Below are 20,265 nucleotides of genomic sequence, written 5' to 3' on the forward strand. Positions count from 1 at the left end.
TACTTTATTATAATGAAATTACTTCTGATGTTCACACGCCTTAAATAGTTAGTAGAACTCCCAGGTCATTTTCAGGAGTTGGTTGACTGGCATCTAGTGAACAGGGCAGAGTAAGTGATCAAAAGTGCCATCTGGGGACACCTGGCGGGCTCATTTCATAGATAGAACATGAGACTTGATTTAAGGTTGTGAGTTTGAGCCCCATGTTGGGTATAGAGATTACTTTAAAAACCAAAAAACAGGGGCACTTGGGTGGCTTGGTCAGTGGAGCATCCAACTCTTGACTTCAGCTCAGGTTTTGATCCCGGCATCATGAGATTGAGCCCTGCGTCCAGCTCTGCGCCAAGCTTGGAGTCTGCATAGGATTCTCTCTCTCTCTCCCTCTGCCCCTCTCCCCTGCTCTCCTCTCTCTTTATCTAAAATAGAAAAATAAAAATAAAACATTTATTTTTATTTTTATTTTTTCCAATCTTATAAGATACATTTCATATGAAGAGGAGAGTACAGAAAGCCCAAAGGCATGGCTACATCATCTTGTATATATTATTATTATTTTTTTAGATGCTTCCTCTTTTTTTTTTTTTTACAAATAGTTTATTGTCAAATTAGTTTCCACATAACACTCAGTGCTCATCCCCACAAGTGCCCTCCTCCACGCCCATCCCCCCTCCCCCCCCACATCCATCAGTCCTCAGTTTTTGTCAGCATTCAAGAGTCTCTCATGGTTTGCCTCTCTCCCTTTCCCCCACCATTTCCGCCCTTCTTCTCCCCCTTGTTCCTCCGTCAAGTTCCTCCTAATCCTCCTATACGTGCAAACATATGATATTTGTCCTTCTCTGCCTGACTTGTTTCGCTCAGCATAACACCCTCAAGGTCCATCCATGTGGCTACACATGGCCAGATTTCATTGTTTCTCATTGCCATGTAGTATTCCATGGTATAGATAAACCACATCTTCTTGATCCATTCATCTGTTGATGGACACTTAGGCTCTTTCCATGTTTTAGCTAAAAATAAAACATTTAAAAAACAAAACAAGTGCCATCCATCTGTTGGGTTTGTCTGTTTCACTCTGCCTGGGATGAGAGGCTCTCAGTCACTGCAGTACTAATGACAGCAAAACACCCTCCTGCCCAAGCACCCATTTATATTGACTACCTGACTCACCTGTTTGAGATATATATCAGAACCCAAAATGCTTTGGTTATCTTGATTCTCTGTCAAAGACAGATGAAGGGGAGCCTATGTGACTCGGTAGGTTGAACGTCCAACTCTTGATCTCAGCTAAGGTCATGATCTTGGGGTCATGAGTTCAAGCCCTGCATCAGGCTCTGCACTGGGCATGAAGCCTACTTTAAAAAGACAGATTTAAAAAAATCCTTTGCAGGATGTCTATGGGACTAGATATATGCAGTGGAACACAAACACTTAATCTCCAGTTCAAGGCCAGACTTCAAGGACTCTGCATACCCTCTGAAATATTAGGCAAAATGGAATTTGTCTGAAAATACATGTTTTATTCCTGGGGAGCGGATCAAGAGCTTTCATCAGCTTCTGAAAACGATACATGCCCAAAGAGAAGTTTCAAAATCATTGCCAGGGACCCTCTGAAAGTCCTTCAAGTCATGGTGTTCTCTAATGTCGATCATCACAGGCACTCCTGTTAGGAATTACTATTAAAATTATTAGCTTTAAGTAAATAAGTGACGATGCTGATCAGTCAGACTTTCATCCTTTTCTCTTTTAGACCTGCAGACCAAACTAAAGGTATAGTCTATGTGAACCTGTCTTGGGCAACAATAAGCCACCCCACACACACACACTGAGTTTGGCTCTGCCGGTAAAGGCTTGGTGGCTTTGTGTACTTAATGGCCCAGGTTCTCATTTTCCTTATCTGAGTAGTAAAAGTATTTGATGATGTAACATTTAAGTTCTTTTGCATTATTAAACCTCAGTGATTTAGGAGAATGGCTTTCAAAGTTTTTTAGCTTTATATTCCCTCCTAGGTTACTAAAGATTCTCTTGAGCCACTCCAACAATTTGATTTAAATCCGAAAGCCCTAGGGGCTCCAAGGAGCACAGTTTGAAAATTACTGTCTCTATATAATCATGTGAATCACTGAGTTGATATATGAGAAGGTAACTCACATGCTTAAAGATTTTGCCAAAAACTTGTGTTTAAGTTGGACTTGGATGACCTAGTTAGATTTCTTTCTGATTTAAATTAAATCTAAAATTAGGAACCCTTGTGTCTTTCTTTTCCAATTGAATTTGTGATTAATAATCAATTAGCAGATGCTCCTCATTTATTTCATATTTTTGCTTTCCAAACTGCCACATATCTAATGAAAAAAAACCACTTAAGGATTATTGGGTTTAAATGAAGCTTTAGAAATGAATTTAATCTACACTGGAATGGTGGTGAGCTCTGCGGGGAAGGGGTGAGGGTGAGGATTTGCTGGAAGGAATCAACATTTGGGGGTGATTTGGAGGTTATACACTTGTCAAAACAGTGGATATGCACTTAAGATTTTTTTTCCATCTCACTGAATTTAAATTTCCCATTTAAAAAATTTGAATACAGTGGAATATTAATCAGCCTTAAAAAGAAAGAAAAAAAGCCCTATCACTTGCTGTAATGAGGATGAACCTTAAGGACATCATGCTAAGTGAAATAAGCCAATCTCAAAAAGGTTCTGTCGAGGTGTAGCCTTCTAGCATCTGCTCATGGCAAATGGAGTATCTCTGATTTCTGCAACCAGGTGCTTAACCTAGCAACCTTATCTAGGTGAGGACAGCTACGTGTAAGTCAGGATCTGGCAGGAAGGTGACTCACGCAAACAAGATAACTGAGGAGAATTTAATGAAAGGACCATTTATAGAAGTTTGAACAGGTTCAGGGGATGGCTTCTCTCCACCTGGACCCCACCAAGGTGACCCCCTTTATGTAAGCTTATGCCCAGCCCTCTCCCTACTCCACTCCAGTTCAGGTGGCCCATCTTTAGTTCCTCGGGGTGGAGTTGTGAGCTATGCCAATGGTTCACCATCAGAGCTGGCAATAAACTTACCTGGAGAAACTTTGAAATACATCAGTGTCTGGGCCTCACTCCTAGAAGTTCTAATTTAATGGGTCTCCGGTGAAACTTGGGCATTGATGCTGTTTAAAATCTCTCAAGTGAGAGGTGCCTTATGGCTCAGTCAATTAAGTGTCCGACTCTTGATCTCAGCTCAGGTCTTCATCTTAGGGGTCATGGCTCCGAGCTCCACGCTGGGCATGAAGCCCACGTAAAAACAAACAAAACAAAAAAACTAAAAGCTCTCAGGTGATTCCAGCAGGCCCAGATCAATTATTTCAAACTCTGAAGGGTGTAGAACTGGGTACTTTTTCGAAGTTCCCCAGTACAGCCTGAGCCAAGAAGCTCTGTTCTGTTTTCTATCAAAATCTGTTGTTTTAGCATAAACTTGGGGATCTGTTGTCCTCAGACCTTCCTTTCAAAGTGGATGTCAGGATAATTAATTTGGAAGAATTCAGAGTAAAATAACTCAATTTAAAAGCTAAGCATTGATTAATTTCATGCTAATAACCCTACTTGGGGTATTGTCAGTATCTCTGGTGAGACCGGAGAAAATGGAATAGAGAAAAGCAACATCTATATTTCAGAACAGCATTATTCACAGTAACCAAAAGGTGGAAACAACCTAAGTGTCCACTGACAGGTGAATGGATAAGCAGGATGGGATGTGTACTTTGATAGAATACTACTCAGCCATAAAAAGGAAGGAAATTCTGACACATGCTACAATATGGATGAACCTTGAGGACACCATGCTCAGTGAAATAAGCCAACCACAAAAGGACAAATGCTATATGACTCCACTTACATGAGGGACTTAGGGTAGCCCAATTCATAGGGACAGAAAGAAGGGTGGTGGCCAGGGGCTGGAGGGAGGACAGAGTGGGGAATTGTTCGATAGGCATAGAGTTTCAGTTTTGTAAGGTGAAAAGAGTTCTAACAATTAGTTGCACAACAATGTATTTAACACCACTGAACTAGGGGCTCCTGGATGGCTGAGTTGGTTAAGTGTGCAGCTTTGGCTCAGGTCATGATCTCACAGGTAACGGGTTCGAGTCCCATGTCGGGCTCTGTGCTGACAGCTCAGAGCCTGGAGCCTGCCTCAGATTCTGGGCCTCAGATTCTCTCTGCCCCTCCTTCACTCGTGCTCTGTCTCTGTCTCTCAAAAATAATAAACATTTAGAAAATAATAAATTTTAAAAAATACATCACTGAACTGTACACTTAAAAATGATTAGGATGATAAATTTTATTTGTATGTTACCACAGTTTAAAAATATCTTTAAAGAAGGAATATTTAAATAGTTCAAATTGTACTTTTGTATACACGTTTGACAAGAAAAAGCACCACCCCCCCCCCACCACCCCAGCCTCAGTCTTCCTCCTGCCCCAGCCCTGGGGCTTGCTCTGGATACTGGGAGAGTATCATCTTCCTTCTTAGTCTGGCCTGGTGAGAAGACCCCACAGGACCTAAGAAGATGAACTAACTGGGAAAGAAAGCCTTTGCAGGCTCCTGCTAATTCCCCATGTGGTCAGTGCAGGTGTCCAGAGTGAGGGGCTCAGCTGTCAGAAGGAAGCCAGCAAGGACTCCATGGTAGATGGGACAACCTGGGGCGGGGCCCCGCAGAGGAGGAAGAGAGCAGTGGAAGTAAAACTTCTCTGCGGAATAAGGTAGAAGAGGACCTGATTTCCATGTATACTGCTGTAGGAAAATGTTCATTGATGTGGATCCCCGCTGTGTTGTCTCTGAGGAGTGTCTATCACGTGAGCTGCTTTGTGGGCTTCTATCCAAGAGTCGCCCTCAGGGGAGCTGCAGAAACACAGGGGAAAGGTGGCACTGTGATGTCATCTTACCCTGGGGAGAAAGCTCGCAGGCTCTACAAAATGGGAGCAATACCCATCCTGGCCTCCTCTGTAGCAGCTCTTTGGTGACAGGATCCTAAGCTAAACTCACCCTCAGGGAAGGGATGGCTGGGGTTTACTGTGTTCCACTGCACTGTTCAGGGTAGAGGGACAGATCCCAGGCTGTGCATGCCTCCCTGTAGGGCCTACAGAATCGAAGAGGAGGGTTAAACTTGAGAAACCCAAAGTGAGGCTAGAACTCATTTATGCCCACTAGAGGACTCCTATACAGTATTTAACATTTTCTCCTTTTGATTCTAGGAACCATATTTAACATCTAGTTTTGAGAAACTTTTTCTGCTGTGAAAATCAACAAAGATCAACCCAATGAGATAATTTATTCAAGGTTTGCTCTAGCAGAGGAGTCAGCCACCAACACACATTTTGGCTCAGAAGCAGGCAGAGGAGTGGGGAAGCTTCATCATGGAAAGAGGGGAAGGCTGTGGCCATGCCGCGATTGGATGCTGTTGCCATGTGCAAGCTGTAGGCTGGCCAACTGGAAGTGGGGTATTCTACAGGGTTGGTCAAGAGTGCATATTTCCTTTCTCTGAAAAAAATAGAGGCAAGAGTTAGAGAGGCTGTCAGTTATTAATAAAGGGCTGACCATTGGGTCTGATTGTTACAGGAGTTATTGCTTGACTTCTGGACTGATGGATAGAGATAGAGGTCCGACTTCCTATGCTTCTGACTTACAGAGAGTAGATTGGCTCCTGTGGTTAGAGTTCACTTTGTATATGTGGTCTGGTCATTGTCCGTTTGTATAGTTAGTCTCTCACTACCAAGTGCTTCAGCCTGAAAGTATAGTGAGGGTGGGTTGCAGAAGTACAAACGGATGGGCAACCAAGGGAAGGTCAGCTTTCTTGGCTCCCCCTATGCTCAGGTCAGTGTGGCAATAGCAGTGTCGGATTAAGGGGTTCAATGGTCTGGAAGTTCCAGGTGTGGCTGCTACCAAAGCTGAAAATGAGGAGAGGCAGGTAACAACATGGCAGCCACCGCCACCGTATGGACCTGCTCAGGAGTCACAGTGAGAACCCTTTCCCAAAGATGTAAGAGGAAGGTCATCTGGATGGCTGAAGGAAGCACTCCAGTTACACTGTGTAAGATAAAGAATTCCCAGAGAGCACAGCCCTTTGATGAAATCCCTCATATCCTTGAGTTTTTATTTCAGAAGTAGAGTTTGCCATTGAAAATGATGTCAATCAGGCAGCATGTCCTAGCATCAGATTTATAAACTGCTTCTTTGCTGCTCTTCTCTTACCATCAGTTCTAACTAGAAACCTTTAGAATTGTCTCCGAGAATCAGTCTCCCCCACCTGAGCCCATATGCTTCGGTTTATGATTCTCCTATGGCTTTTAGATTGCTGTATAGTTTATTGTATTCATACACACTGCTCTTAACCTCCAACCGACTGTAGGCTGTCTTTGTTTTATGACCTGCAGTGCAGGTACAGACACTGAGGGAAAAAAAAAAGAAAGATAGCTAATCTGTGTCTCTGTGATGGGTGACACCTTCATTCTCCCAGTACTTACTGAGAAGAGCTTTCCTGCCAAAGCAGAAGATAGGTGCTAGAGGAGGCAAAAATGAGAGACAGCCACTGCCCACTGGCCTCAGGGTGTGAGAAAAGCAGCCAAGTAATTAAATACGATGTGGTAAGTGCCAAGTAAAGGAATGGCAGTAAGTACAAGGTGCCTTGGGAACACAAATAAGGAAGTGACTAGCTTTGACGGGCAAATCTGACCTCATCGAAGAGGTAACATTTGAAAGATGAGTGGAGGTCTTCCTTACTGAGGAGTAAAACATCCAGGTGGAGGGAGATGTGACAGAATGCAGAGTAGCTCAGGGGAGGGCATTCAGGGGAGGGCCGGTGGGTGGAGGAGGGCTGGTGGAGAGGCAGCTGCCACTGTCCACAGGGACCAGATTGTTTGCCATTTTTATAAGGCATTTGGATTTTATTCTAGTGGCAACAGGAAGTCGACGCAGGCTGATAAGCCGAGGAATGTCAAACATCTGTGCTTTATTATAATTTTGGCATCGATGTGGCAGATGGATGGGGACGCCCAGTTTAAGAGACCACAGATTATAAGGACCTGAAGTAGACAAATGGTGGGGGTCGAGAGGTGGAGAGTGGGTTTAAGAGGTATTAAGGAAGCAGAGTTAATGGGACTTGTGAACCTTGAAGGTCAGAAGGGAATGAAACAGAAAGAATGGGGGGGGGTGCTGGGCTTTTATCTTAGACAACTGGATTTGTGGTAAGGAATTATAATCAACAGGTTTAGTCCTGGCTTACAGTGGGCTTGCCTAGGGAAGGACACCAGGGGCCATTACACAGAGGAGAGCACACCATATGCACTCCGTAGACAAAATCACAAGGCTTCTCCGAAAATCTGTAAATCACAGAAATTCCCTTCTGCTTCTCTGGGGCAAACCCCTCTCCTTGGTAGTGTTCAGGCAACCAGCTTGCCAAAAGGCAAACGGAAGTCTCACTGTTTCCCGTACTGTGTGGTATTTGCATTTATAAACCGTGCCCTGCCTTTATTCTATGATGGTCTGTGCTTGATTGGTTTCCCACATAGATGAGTAAATATCAGCTGTGATAAATGTCTCAGAATTATTCTTTGATAGTTATTTCTGGAGTCTCCACTGAGATCAGTGCACCATAGTTCCCTCATTGGAGCCTAGATGTGGCATCTCTTCTGAACACCTTGAATTCTGAATTGTCTTCCCTCAGCCCCTCTGGTGGGTCACTTTCAGTGGCCATCAAGATTTGTGCCTTGGCGGTGCCTGGGTGGCACAGTCCATTAAGCTTCCGACTTTGGCTCAGGTCATGATCTCACGGCTTGTGAGTTGGAGCCCCTCGTTGGACTCTGTGCTGACAGCTCAGACCTGGAGCCTGCTTTGGATTCTGTGTCTCCCTCTTTCTCTGCCCCTTACCTGCTTATGCTCTGTCTCTCAAACATAAATAAACATCAAAAAAAAACTTTAAAAAGAAATGATTTGTGACTTGGGGCATCTATGTGGCTCAGTCAGTTGGGTGTCCAACTCTTGATTTTGATTCAGGTCATGATCTCATGGTTTGTGGGTTTGAACCCCACATTGGGCTCTGTGCTGACAGTATGGAGCCTGCTTGGGAGTCTCTCTCTCTCTCCGTCTCTGTCCCACCCCACCCCCCAAAATAAATAAACTAAGGAAAAAAAAGGTTTGTTACTCTTGCATGCTGAAACAGGTCCTGAACAGTACTGCCTCTACAGCAGCTGCTTTTTTTTTTTTTCCAGTAGTGGACGAAAAGCTGGTTGTTAGGCCTTGACTATCTGATCTCTCTTAAGTGGCAAAGACGGGGAGCCCAATGTCTCTTTGCCTTTTTTTGTTCCTGCTTTTCTTGAAGCTTCTAATATTTAGAAAGCCAGTACGTATGTCTTGAGATCACATGACAGTGGTTTAATCAGGCTCTTTCCACCCTCACCTGTAACGTTGAAAATTCAGTTATGTCATATCTAATGGTGCTGATTTATTATACCTTTGGACTATTGATAGAATCCTTTGTGTTCTTTGTCTTATGCTTTATGTTTACCTCTGCCAGTTCTCTGAGTGTCTATAGGTGAAAAAGCCTTGCCTCTCCTTGCAAAGGAAAGAAATACTAAGAAAATATTTTCTTTTTAAACAGTCTGTTAATAATTATATTTCTTTTGTATTTGTGGAAATCATTTTTTTTTTCAGGTAAGCTTCATACCCAGTCCAGAGCCCAACGCAGGGCTTGAACTCATGACCCTGAGATCAAGACCTGAGCTGAGATCAAGAGAACAGGCATTGGACGCTTAACCAACTGAGACACCCAGGTGCCCCCTATTTGTGGAAATCTTTTTAAGCAGCTCTATTGAGAGGTAATCTACATATCATGAAATTCATTCACTTAAAGCATAAAATAGCATAGCTTTTAGTGTAGCCACAGAGTTGGGCAGCTATCATAATTTTTGAACATACTTATCACCCCAAAGAGAAACCCCATACTCATGTGCAGCCAGCCCCTTTTTACCCCAATAGCTGTGCCCCCACTACCACCCCAAGTCCTAGGCATCCATTAATCTACTTTCTGTATATATAAATTTGCCTATTCTGGACATTTCATATAAATGGAATCATACGATATGTGGTATTTTATGCCTGATTTCTTTCCCTTAACAATGTTTTCAGGTTTTATTCATACTGTAACACCTGTCAATACTTTATTTCTCTTATAACCAAATGGTATTCCATTGTATGGTTATACCACATTTTGTTTACTCATTCACCAGTTGCTACCCATTTGGGTCGTTTCTACTTTGGGGCTATTATGAATAATGATGCTATGAACATTTATATAAAAATTTCTGTGTGGACATATGTTTTCATTTCTCTTGGGAAGATGCCAGGGAGTGGAATTGCTGGCTCATATGGTAACTCTGTGTTTAACTTTTCTGAGGGACTGCCAAACTGTTTTCCAAAGTGGCCATACTGTGTACATTTCCATCTGCAGTGTATGAGGGTTCCAATTTCTGTGCTGGACATTGGTGTCTTCCCCAACACCTATTACTGTCTTTCTGATTGTCATATCCTAGTGGTACGAAGTGGTATCTCATTGGACTTGACATTTCTCCGATCACTACCTATGTTCAGGTATATGATTAGCAAGTAGTTTCTCCCATTCTGTGGATTTTCTTTTCACTTTCTTGATGGTGTCCTTTGAAACAAGAAAGTTTTTAGTTTTGATGAAGTCCCATTTATTTTTTTTTCTTTTTCACTTGTGCTTTGGATGCCACATTTAAGAAGACTTTGCCCACCCCAAGGTAATAAAGACCTAGTCCTATGTTTCTAAGAATTTTATAGTTTTAGGCCTTACATTTAGGTATATGACCATTTTGAAGAGATGTATGATATGAGAAAATAGTCGAACTTCATTCTTTTGCATGTGGATATCAAGTTGTCCCAGCACCGTTTGCTGAAAGGCCTATTCTTTCCCCCACTGAATTCTCTTGTACCCTTGTTGAAAATCATTTAACTATAAATACAAGGGTTTGTTTCTCTCAATTTATTAACCTGTATGTTTTCCTTTATGCCACCATCACACTGTCTTATTGCTTCATAGTAAGTTCTGAAATTGGGACATGTGAATCCTCTGATTTTATTCTTTTTTTTTTTCCAAATTTTTTTGGCCACTCACACCCGCATTCCAGAAGTTCCCATCAGACAACTTTCTTTATTTTGTTAATTATTGGAGATTAATTAGCCACAAGATTTTCTTGTTGTTTGTGAACACCATAGGTCATATCTAATTCAAACAGGCATATCTTCTATCAAAGGGAAGGGAAATGTATACAAAGAGAAAAGAAACTGAACAAAATGGAAACTAGTTTTTCGTGACTTGAAAAATACTTTTTTAAAAAAATTTTTAATGTTTTTTTTTAATTTATTATTTGAGACAGAGAGAGAGAGACAGCATGAACAGGGGAGGGTCAGAGAGAGAGGGATACACAGAATCCAAAGCAGACTTCAGGTTCCGAGCTGTCAGCACAGAGCCCGATGCAGGGCTCAAACCCACGAACTGTGAGATCATGACCTGAGCCTAAGTCGGACGCTTAACTGACTGAGCCACCCAGGTGCCCCTTGAAAAATAAAGAACTCTAATTGATGGAAAATTAAATATACCTGAACGTGTGTTTTGGGAATGCAGATGGAGTAGGAATGATTGCTTCTGGCTTGCCAAAGCTTCATGACATCCTGAGAAATCATAAAGGTTCTGACTACAAGGCTTTTTCTTCTTCTAGTCTCTACTAAAAGAAATAAGGAAGTTCAATAGAAATATATCCAAATGAGCAATGTCAAGATAGAAGGGAAGTCTTCTGAGCCAACAGCAAGGTGTTAATCTTAATGCTGAACCCTTAGTTCAACTCATTCTAACTCAACAAGGATAGAGACAATACCATATAATAAAATAGAGAGAAATGCATCTCTAAACTCCTCCACAGTTTCCTAGCTTTCCTGACAATTTGATAAGGTATTTTCAGTGTATGGGTATGTGATGGTTTATTATGTGTCAATTTACAGGGCATTGGGGGTGAATTAATATTTAAGTCTGGATTACCCTCCCAAATGTGGGTGGGCCTTTTCCATTCAGTTGAAGAACTTAACAGAACAAAAAATTGACTTAGAGACCTTCGGCTAATTGAGTTAATTAAGAAATAACCTTTGGATGCCCAATATCTTAGTAGAACAAAATTCCAAAAAGTCGAGAAGATAAAAACAAACAAACATAGTTGTAATATATCTGCCATCACCTCCTACTTTTATTCTTTAGAGAGTGACTATCAGTAGATTAGCAAGTAATGTACTGATGCATTTGGGTCATATTAGCATGCAAGATACCATTTTCCACACTAAAGACAGGCAGAATGAATGAATGAATGTGGAATGTGTGTTTACAGTACACAACCAGGCGTCCTTGTAGAGTGCTGGTCTGCTAAGGCCCTTATGTGTAGCATACAGTGCTCAGTTACTTCCCCTCCCAGTTTTCTCTGTACTTGAGAGGGAACAAAAGTTAGTTTCTTTGGTTAAAAGCTGTAATAAAATGAGTGCTTAAATAGTATTTTCAAAGAGATACTAATATGTAAGGTGATGGATATGTTTTATTGGGTTTTCAAGAAAATTGCTGGGTCGCCTGGGTGGCTTAGTCGGTTAAGCGTCCGACTTTCCCTTGGGTCATGATCTCGCGGTTCGTGGGTTCGAGCCCCGCATCAGGCTCTGTGCTGACTGCCAGCTCAGAGCCTGGAGCCTGTTTCAGAGTCTGTCACTCCCTCTCTCTCTGACCCTCCCCTGCTCACGCTGTCTCTCTCTCTCCTAGAAAGAAATAAAACATTAAAAAAAAAAAAAAAGAAAGAAAATTGCTGTAGTTTTATTAAGATAGTAAATTCAGAGGCACCTGGGTGCCTCAGTCAGTTAAGCGACTGACTTCAGCTCAGGTCATGGTCTCATGCTTCGTGAGTTCGAGACCTGCGTTGGGTTCTGTGCTGACAGCTCGGAGCCTGGAGCCTGCTTCGGATTCTGTGTCTCCCTCTCTCTCTGCCTCTCCCCTGCTCGCGCTCTTGTCTCTCTCTCTCAAAAATAAACATTAAAAAAATTTTAAAGACAAAGATGGTAAATTCAATGTGGTATATGTTTTATCTTCTAAAGCTATAAATTTATCACTTAACTATAAGTGTATGTCTAAACATATACATATAAAGTCATGTGAATTAATAAGCAAAAAAAGTTTGTGAATGATAAAAAATAGTTCAGAAAAGGATGCTCTTTGAATATCCATTATTTTGTTTTTGCCATGCTTTGGAACCATTTTGAAACAAAAATTCTTCACTTCTGAGAAAGTTAGGATTCTTAGGAATTATTGTTGCTTTTTACTGTTTTTATTTTAAATTGTCCATCTGACAAAGATTGTCATAACTTTCCTACTTTTAGGCACCTATTATTTATGCTCTTATCCTTATGTATGTTTGTATCTCATCTGATAACTCTTTTATGTCATTTCCCATATTCAAACTCTATCTCAAGATGGCAAAACTATTAAGATACCTTTTGCAATCTTGAAACTCTTCAGGTGGCTACTGGGTAGCACCATCTTTTGTCTCTTTACCTTTTCAAGGAGAGATACTGTAGATAATTAGACATGTTTGGCTTTTCCATATTTCTCTTAGCTGAATCACTACAAGAGTGACCTAAAACACACGTTCCAGAGCCCCTCTTCTGGGAGTCAGGTGTTAAATAGGCCTTTTTCTTTCCTGAGCACACATTAGAGCAACTCTTGACTTGAGGCAACCTGATCATGGTAAATCTTTCCCATTGTTTCGTTTTTTAAAAATATAATTTATTTTCAAATATGCCCTCCTCAATGCCCATCATGCCCTTTCCCCTCTTCCCCACCCCCCATCAACCCATCAAACCCTCAGTATTTAAGAGTCTCATGGTTTGCCTCCCTCCCTCTCTGTAACTTTTTTTACCCCTTCCCCCCCTCCATGGTCTTCTGTTAAGTTTCTCAAGATCCACATATGAGTGAAAACCTATGTTATCTGTCTTTCTATGACTGACTTACTTCACTTAGCATAATACCATCAAGTTCCATCCACGTTGCTACACGTGGCCAGATTTCATTCTTTCTCATTGCCATGTAGTATTCCATTGTATAGATAAACTATATCTTGATCCATTCGTCAGTTGATGGACATTTAGGCTCTTTCCATGATTTGGCTATTGTTGAAAGCGCTACTATGAACATTGGGGTACATGTGCCCCTATGCATCAGCATTCCTGTATCCCTTGGGCAAATTCCTAGCAGTGCTATTTCTGGGTCATAGGGGAGTTCTACTTTTAGCTTTTTGAGGAAACTCCACACTGTTTTCCAGAGTGGCTGCAGCCTTTGCATTGTTTCTACTGAAAAGGCAAGTTGTGCCTTTTTTTTAAAAGTTTATTTATTTATTTTGAGAGAGAGAAAGACAGCAGGAGGGGCAGAGAGAGAGAGAGAGAGAGAAAGAGAGAGAGAGAATCCCAAGCAGGCTCCGCACCATCAGCCCAGAGCCCATGTGGGGCTTGAACTCATGAACCATGAGATCATGACCTAAGGTGAAACCAAGAATCTACGCTTAACCAACTGAGCCACCCAAGCGTGCTGCAAGTTGTGCTTGTAAAGTGCTATGCAAAAGCTAAAAACAAGGCCTATGGCCTACCTTGGATAGGTTTCAGTTCCCTGTTTCTTGCTGTGGCTGAGACAGTTAAACCGCAGCAGGAATTATTCTGGCTTCTTACCCACTGCTCTCCTAAAATTTGTCATTCAAACCTAATTGCTTCAAACAATGCACAATAGTGATTTGCATTTCACATGTGACATTTTTTTCATTGTCCATTTCCCATGTAATCATCAAACAGCACTCCAACCTCAGTCATCCACCCTAAGAAAGCAATCTAACAAATCCTCCTCTTAATAAAAGTGAACCCATGACTTCTAAATGTATCTTCAAACTCCTAGCCTTTCCTGTCCTGACTGAATACTCCCTTGGCCAATGCCAATGTGTTATCTTCTCATGGTTCTGGATTCTCCCACAGAGAGTCGTGACAACGAGGCTTTTCTTTCCAGGAAGCATCTTTATTCCAGCCGGCATTGCTCAGTAGGGTTCGAACCCAAAGAACTGAGCCCCAAACACCACATAGCATGGTTTTTTATATATTTTTTACTTCTTTGTCTCCCATATATGGCAACACACAAACATGCAGTCTGATTGATTAATGTGGTCTCATGTTACAAGGTTGTGAGGGATGTTATCACATACACGAATAGCAAGGTTGCCTTGAGATGCTCTTTTTTTTTCTTTCCTTAGGGAGGGGACCTTACCACAGTTCTTATTTTAAAAATAATCAGTGTACATTTTGTGCTGCATAAGCTGTAACTTCAGAACACTCTGCCTCTTAACAAGAACATGCCTTCCTTTTAAAGATGTAAGAATTCAGAACCCCACCCTGATAGTAGATACGTCTTTGGATCATTCAAGATCTTGGCATGTTTTGAAAGCAAATAGGTTTTCTATGTTCCTTGGGCACCTAAATCAAAAGTGGAAACTGAATTAATAACTAACTAGAAGGGTGCCTGAGTAGTTCAATCAGTTAAGCCTCCAACTCTTCATTTCAGTTCAGGTCATGATCCCAGGGTCATGGAATCGAGCCCTCTCTCTCTAGAAAAATAAATAAATAAATAAACTAACTAGAGACAAGACAACACCTGAAAGAAATATTATTTTTAAAATGCTATTAAAAGTGCCACTTAAATACTACTATAAATGCATACTATAATACTGTTGAAGCTAAAGGAAGTGCTGTAAACATCTACTATGTAAAACAAACACCCCTTACTAATTTTCCCATAATTTTTATTATAAGGAGAGTTACTTAGTAGGATTTCATCAATCCAAAAGGACTTATTTGAATATAATGATCTGCCCCTATGGGAGGGAAAAAGATAGTAAATACATGTATTTAAACTCTCATGCAGAGCATTCAACTTCCCATGATGGCCACCTGGCGGCTCCCGAGTACACCTGCAAACCTTTATTAGGTTGCCTACAGGGACGCCTTTGTGATGCATAGGATGAAAAGATCCAAAATACAAAAATATGGTTGGGAAGTTCTACCTGAGACCCAATAGGTGACTAAAACTTCTTTTATCTAGAAGTATCAAAATCCAGTAAAAACTATAAAGAAAGGGCAAAGCTCAGAATCTCACCTCAAGACTCATTTAAACATTTACAAGTGGATTCATTCTGTTGCCCAAATGCTAAGATTTTAAACGTGTTTCAGTAACAGACTTTTCTTACAGTTTTTCTTATTGGAACAAAAGCTCTCCTCTGCTAAAAGGATAATACTTTACCTGATTTAAGAAAACAAACTTGCGATTTTGTTTTGTCTACCTGGAAGGAGAAGCTTACAGTTTCTATTCTTTTTTTATTATTATTATTTTAACGTTTATTCATTTTTTGAGAGAGAGAACAGAGCATGAGCGGGGGAGGGGTAGAGAGAGAAGGAGACAGAATGCAAAACAGGCTCCAGGCTCTAAGCTATTAGCACAGAGCCCGACACGAGTCTCAAACTCACTGACCACAAGATCATGACCTGACCCGAAGTCGGACATTCAGTCGACTGAGCTACCCAGGTGCCCCTACAGTTTCTATTCTTAAGGAACTATGTAGAATCTTCACATGAAACAGAAACTGTGTTGTCCATTTTATCCCTAAAGTTCTAGAAGGGTAAAAACTAACAATATTTTAAAATCACAACTGTCCAAATTTCTAGAAGAGCCTAACCTTTCTTGGCCTAAAGATCTACCATTTGCCCTAATGATAATGTGATTTGCACCACAAAATCTGAAACTAATGATAGGAAATCCATGTAAGAAGACCAATGAGGGGGCACCTGGCTGGCTCAGTCAGTAAAGCATGTAACTCTTGATCTCAGGGTTGTGAGTTCAAGCCCTACGTTGGGCATAGTTTCCTTAAAAAAAAAAAAAAAAAAAAAAAAAAAATGATAAAAAANAAAAAAAAAAAAAAAAAGATGATGAAGAAGAAGACCGATGAGGCTCAGATTAACCCCTTCTCCAACAGATTTTATCTTGTTACATTCCAATCTTGTCCAGTATTGTTAAAACTAATATCATGTACTCAGTCAGAAGCCCAACAGGTGCAAACTGCACTTTGAAAGTGACAACATCAAATATAGCCCTACATGATATAAAACCAGGAAACTGGGTACACTGAGAAGGACACCAAGACATCAGCCTTGGAAAGGTCACATCACAGACTTTGAAGCATCAATATTGCTCTTAAACTCTAGGGGATATACTCATGGATGCATGATTCCCAGTGCAAGCATGCTAAGGACTCTACAGCCTGAACATCTGGTCCCACCAGAGATATATAACCTTGAGGCTTAGTATAAAAAATTTTAGAAGCACACAGCTCTGGAGACTGAGTGCTACTCCAAGATGTGTGAATCAAAATGATGATATGAGGTGTAAACAAACTTCTACCTAAGACTTTCAGATTAAGATCTGTGGTTAGGATTTATATTTTGTTATCTGTCTCCTCCTTTCATTACTTATATACTCTCCTTTGTGTGGATCAGAGGATGAGATTGTAAAATGACTGCCATAGTCTGTTTGCCTTTCTCTCAACTGTCTTCTTTCCTATAAAGTGTTTGAACTTCCTAAATCACCAATCTCAGACAATTGCAATGGCTGCCAATTTTTCCAATGGATGGATTTGCCAATGGCTTTAGACCCCTTTAATAAGACCCCCTAATATATCTATATGCCTTAATTGGACCCTTGGCCTCTTAACCACTAGCTGCTGTTATTGAAACCTACATAAGCCTCAAAGGAATTCAAGGAATATAGGGACAGAAATATAGGAATTCAAGAGATAGGAAAAAAAAAAAAAGGGATACGAGACTTATTCTCCTGGTTTGGTTTAGGCCAACTAGAAAACTTGGATGCAAATGGGGTTCTAAATGCCTTTTATTATATTTGTGATTATTTTCCTACTTTGTGAGTTTCTCCATTGTCTAATTATCCAGCTACTTAAATATTACTATGATCTATTATCTCAAGGCAACATCTAGTGGATGACACTGCACCAGGAAGATACTAAAGTCTTCATGGTCAACCACAGTCCTAGGTCTGAGTTTGTCCACAAGAAGGGAGTGAGGAATTATAATGAGAGAAATGGAGCACTCCTAGATTAACTATGGCACAGATACCAAAGGAAGTGCATCAGCAGCCAATACCAAAAATGAATATACTTCCTCCCTGTTCCACAGCTGAAATCACAGGATTTCTGGGGGGGGAAAATCACAAATAACTAAAATTGTCTATCCTGGTAATAATGCAGTCTGCTTGGGTACAACTTGCCCCCTTGATAGTTTTCAGCTAATTAGCATGCTGAAGTTCAAAACAAAAAGCTTTGTCATTGTCCCACCGACTAAGGGTTCCTGTTTTGCCTCTTTGGTGACAATCTATATATGACTAGACCTCCCCTATATATGAGTAAACATCAGCTGTGCTTCAAACTAAATGTCCGTGAGATATGCTTTGACAGTGGTGATGTCAACATCCAAGATTGGCAATAAGAGCAGGGCAGATAGTCTCGAAAGGGGTGAGGAATTAGGACACGCAGATTTGTGGTGCTCATTAAGACATGCAGGAAATAATTAAAAGGAAAGATGGCGGTTGGGGCAGAAATTAGGAGTTAGTAACACAAAAGTGGTATGGAAGATATTTTAGAGTAGATTACCCACAGTGCAGAAGGAACAAGGGTGAATCACCAACAGATTATCTATTCCATCATCTAAGGGTTTATCCGAGGAAGAGGAATCAATAAGGAAAACTGCATAGAGCTATTCGAGGGAACAGAGGGAAGCCTGTTCACAGGGATGTCTATGGCACAGGAACAGAGGGCTTCCAGAAGGGAACAGAAATTGAAATGTAAAGAAGGGTAAAGAAATTGAATTTACCAAATACAAAATACCATTGATTTTAAGACATCCCGATTTCAGAAATGTGAAAATTGTGTGTGATAGAATTGATGAAATACAGCAGAATGTGAGCTAAGAAGCGAGCACTGGATTTGGAAATTAGGAAAGCATTGGCCTTACTTAGAGAAACCCCTTTCATGAAATTGGTAAGCGCAGAACTGATGGCAGTCAGCTGGGGCAAATGGGAGGTGTTGAAGTAAGGACAGCATGCCGACCACTATTTTGAGAAATTTGTGGTGATGGGAAGATGTGATACAGCTGGAGATGTGGCAGGGTTTAAAGGAAGGTAATGTTTGTATGAGGAAGGATGGAGACTCTTTGAAAGGTAAGGAGAAGCTGATGGGGGGTAGAGGTTAAAGGTCCATGCAGGGGCGCCGGGGAGGCTCAGTTGGTTGAGTGTCCAACTCTTGGTTTTGGCTCAGGTCATGATCCCACAGTCATGGGATTGAGCCCCGTGTCAGGTTCCGTGCTGAGCATGAGCCTACTTGAGATTCTGTCTGTCTCTCTCTCTGTCCCTCCCCTGCTCACTCTCTCTCTCTCTCTCTCTAAAAACAAACAAACAAATAATAAAAATGAAGTCCATGCAAGGCAGTGTAGAATAGATTAGTGGAGGGAAGCACAGCTATAGAGACTGTTCGGACTGGGTTTAAATGGTAACTTTTCTACTTACTAGCCATCTGACATTGGACATCTCACTTCATCTTTCTGAGCTTGGATCTCCTCATTTGTAAAAGAGGGGTAATCAGGGGCACCTGGGTAGCTCAGTTGGTTAAGTGTCCAACTTTGGCTCAAGTCATGATCTCACGGTTTATGAGTTTGAGCCCCACATCAGGCTCTACACGACAGTGTGGAACCTGCTTGAGATTCTTTCTCTCTCCCTCTCTCTTGGCCTATCCCCAACTTGTGCATGCTTTTTCTCTCTAAAAATAAATAAATAGATAAATCTTTTATATATATGGAGTGGAGTAATCAGCCCCCAGCCTCATGTGATTGAATTTTATAAACATTTTTTAAAAACATTTTTTAAATGTTTACTTATTTATTTTTGAGAGAGAGTGTGCTTGCAGAGGAGTGACAGGAAGAGAGGGACACACAGAATCCAAAGCAGGCTCCAGGCTGCTACCAGCACAGAGCCCGATGCGGGGCCCAAACTCACAAACTGCAAGATCATGACCCAAGCCGAAACTGAACGCCACCCAGGTGCCCCTGGTTGTATTTATTAAGTGAGATTATCCACATAAACTGCTTGGCACAGTAGTCAGGATATACCAAACGCTCCATAAATGGGATCTACTACTAAGAGATTGAGAGAGAGCATGACTGATTAGCCAAGTCTAGATGGAAAATGATAGAATCAAGCTCACAGGTAGATGAATTAGCCCTGAAAAGGAAGAGGGATCATTCTTAAAAGAGGTGGTTCTAAAAGATGGCTACAAAGTCTTTGATACCCCTTCCTTCAAAACATGGAGGCTAATTCCTCCTCCTCTTGAATGTAGGTGGTACTTAATGACTCTAATAAAACGAGGTAGAAGTGGTGATGTGCAGCTTTTGAGAGGAAGTTATAAAAGGCTTTGCTGCATTTCTCATGCTCATTATCTTGGATCATTCAGTCTGAGGGAATCTAGCTAAAATGTCATGAAAACATCCAAGCAAGCATGTGGCCCATGTGGCCAGGGACTGAGGTCTCCTGCTAATAACCACATGAATGATTCATCTGGGAAGTTGGTCTTCTGGCCCCAGTCAAGCTTTCAGATGAATGCAGCCAGAGCTGATAGTGTGACTGCAACCTCATGGAAGACCCAAGCCAGACCCTCCCCACTAAGCTGCTTCTAAATTCCTGACTCATGGAAACTATGAGATAATGTTTGTTCTTTTAAGCTCTACATAACCATTGTTACACGGCAGTTTGTTACCACCTCTTTTTCTGACTCAGAAGGAAATTGGGGATGACAGGTAAAGACACGCCTGATACAGAAAAGGAGAGAAACTAGATGCCTGATGGTCTATTTTTTCTCTGTAAATTAAAATATGAGGGGTGCTACTTCCTGAGCATACGGTGGCTTGACAAGACTGGCAGGAGGCTGAAAGCCATGCAGAAAACCAGAAAGGAAATTAACTAGGAACACATGTAAGATTGATGGTTTTCTTTTGTGCTTGTCTTCCTTTATGCCAAACCCAACCACAGAAATCGCACTT

The 20,265-nt window shown here is 41.3% G+C and overlaps 1 protein-coding gene across 1 annotated transcript in view; it reads left to right on the forward strand.

Annotated features, from left to right (window-relative positions):
- The window catches only part of GGCT (gamma-glutamylcyclotransferase), a 69,948-nt gene that overhangs the window by 27,014 nt on the left and 22,669 nt on the right, over window positions 1-20,265 (forward strand). Inside the window, exon 2 of the mRNA XM_077775384.1 lies at window positions 8,692-8,855. The gene's annotated coding sequence lies outside the window, so the exon portion shown is untranslated. The remainder of the gene's footprint in view (window positions 1-8,691; window positions 8,856-20,265) is intronic.

Source organism: Crocuta crocuta, unplaced genomic scaffold, assembly GCF_008692635.1.
Source record: "Crocuta crocuta isolate KB4526 unplaced genomic scaffold, BGI_CrCroc_1.0 scaffold197, whole genome shotgun sequence".
Classification (NCBI taxonomy): domain Eukaryota; kingdom Metazoa; phylum Chordata; class Mammalia; order Carnivora; family Hyaenidae; genus Crocuta; species Crocuta crocuta.